The sequence below is a fragment of the Canis lupus genome, chromosome 3, assembly GCF_003254725.2.
Source record: "Canis lupus dingo isolate Sandy chromosome 3, ASM325472v2, whole genome shotgun sequence".
Classification (NCBI taxonomy): Eukaryota; Metazoa; Chordata; class Mammalia; order Carnivora; family Canidae; genus Canis; species Canis lupus.
In genome coordinates, this window is record NC_064245.1 from 39,462,386 (window position 1) to 39,465,210 (window position 2,825).

Consider the following 2,825-nt stretch of genomic DNA (forward strand, 5'->3'; position numbering starts at 1 on the left):
GAGCATCACTGCAGATTCTGTGCACATTAGAAGGATAATAAAGGAATACTATAAAAAATTTGATAACCTGGGTGAAATGGAGCAATCCTTAAAAGACACAATCTACCAAAAGTCACACCAGAAGAAATAGTCCACAGAGGCCTATATCAATTAAATAAATGAAATTAATAACCTTTCAAACAGATGGGTTCCCTAGTGAATTCTACCAAACGTTTAAGGAAGAAATGATGGCAATTCCCTACAATATTTTTGAGAGGATACAAGCAAAGGGAATACTTCTTAACTTATTATGAGGCCAGTATTACCGTAATACTAAAACCAGACAAGGCATATTATAAGAAAACTACAGATCAATATCTCTCATTAACAAAGATGCAAAATTCCCTCAATAAAATATTCACAAGTTTAATTCAACAACATATTTTAAAAATTATATACCATGATCAAGTGGAATTTATCTCAGATATGGAAGGCTGCTTCAACATTTGAAAATTGATCAATGTAATCTACCACATCAAGAGGCTAAAAAGGAAAATCACATGATCAGAACAATAGGTGCAAAAAAAGCATTTGATAAAATCTGACACTCATTCATGATAAAAACTCAGTAAATAAGGAACAGACGGGAATTTCCTTCACTTGATAAAGAATATCTACAAAAACCCTACAGCTAACATTATATTTAATCATGAGGAACTCAAAACATTCCCACTAAGATCAGGAATAAAGCAAGAATATCACCACTCACCACTCTTTTTCAACATTGTATTAGAAGTTAAAATAATTAAATAAGAGAAAAAAAGGAAATAAAGGTGTACAGATTGGAAGGAAGTAATAAAATTATCTTTGTTCACAGATGGCATGATCATATATGTAGAAAATCTGAAAGAATCAACAACAAAAAAAAACTCCTCAAACTGATTCATTGTAAAGATAGAGGAGGAGGAGAGAGGCCTGGAAGACACCAACATGAGCAAATTGAAATCATTGCAGAAGGATAAAATTTGTCAGTTTATGATCTTCATACAATCTAGTGAAAAAACAGCAGTAAGTTTTCTTTTTCAAAATGACTGGAAGCTGGGTATTGTAACACACATTTTTCTTCCAAAATCCTGAACTTTATATGTGAGAGAGTGTAAAAGGATCATTGAACAGGAAGAAGTTAGAACAACTATACAATAGATACAAAGATCCTAAAGATGAAAATAAAATAGGAAAAGATGGTATACTACAGCTCTGTGATGACCTGGCACTCAATCCAACCAGCATTAGTGTGTTAGTTGTGTGGAAGTTCAGAGCAGCTACACAGTGCAAGTTTCCCAAACAGGAGTTCATGGATGGTGTGACATTGAAAAACTGAAGGCCCAGATACCCGAGATGGAACAAAAATGGAAAGAACCAGGATGATTTAATAATTTTTACCAGTTTGCTTTTAATTTTGCAAAGAATCCAAAACAAAACGGATTAGATGTAGAAGCGGCCATTGTCTACTGTAATTCAGTGCTTAAAGAAGATTTAAATTCTTAGACTTATGGAATACATTTTTGTTGGAGCATCATAAATGATCAATATCAAAAGATACTTGGAATGTTCTTTTAGACTTCAGTACAAAGACTGGTGATGACATGTCTTAATTATGATGAAGAAAGAGCATAGTGTGTTCTTATTGACAATTTTGTGGAACTTGCATGCCCTCAAATTGCTTGGACAAAAAGTACAACAGAGTAGCAAGCACTAAGGGAACCTTATGGAATATACATACTCTGTACAATAAATAGAGTGGAAAATTGCGTGGTCAATTTCTGCTGGCTGGACTGAACTGAAGATCAGTCTTCACAGCTTAGACTGAGAGTTGTGTCAAAACTTTAAAGATACCTTTTGGACTAGATCATATTTCACTCTTCTGATGGTAATTTGGGTTTGTCTTCTAGTCTTGGCTGCTCTAAACATTTATAATCCCAACATTGTGGATTTCATCTTTTATCTATGGACCATACTAGTTTATTCTCCCATAGAGAAGCTTTATGGTGATTATTTTGAGGTTTTCATTCTTGCCTAAAGCACAATGCTGTCTTCACTAGAAAAGTTATTAAAATTAAACATATGAATATTTTTAAAAACCTCCTGAGACTAATAAGCAATTATGGCAAGATTGCAAGGTACAGGGTTATATATAAAAGCCAATTACTTTCCTATATGCCAGCAATGAACAAGTGAAATTTGAAATTAAAAACACAGTACCACTTATATTAGCACTCCCCCCAAATGACGTAGTTAGTATAAATCTAACAAAAGTATAAATCTATATGAAGAAAACTAAAACACTCAGATGAATTGAATTAAGGAACTACTAAATAAATGGAGAGATATTCCATGTTCATGGACAGGAAGACTCAATATTGTCACGATTTCAGTTGCTCCCAACTTCGTCTCTAGATTCACTGCAATTCCAATAAAAATCCTAGCAAGTTATTTTGTGGACATTGACATTGATTCTAGAGTTTATATGGAGAAGGAAAAGACTCGGAATAGCTAAGAGAAGAACAAAGCTGGGGGACTGACACTACCTGACTTAAAAACAATATAAAGCTTCAGTTATCAAGATACGTGGTATAGCAAAAGAATAGACAACTAGATCAATATGATAATAGATTAGAGAATATAGAAGATAATAACAAATAATAAAAATAATATAATTATAATATAAATATAATATAAAAGTAAAATATAATAAAATAATAATAAAGATATTAAAGATAAAAACCCCAGACATATACCCACATAAATATATTCAACTGATCTTTGACAAAGGAACAAAGGCAATA

General features: G+C 32.4%; 1 pseudogene; it reads left to right on the top strand.

Annotated features, from left to right (window-relative positions):
- The first annotated feature begins 969 nt into the window (after positions 1–969).
- Positions 970–1,728, top strand: LOC112653977 (DCN1-like protein 1; annotated as a pseudogene).
- Positions 1,729–2,825: the final 1,097 nt, after the last annotated feature.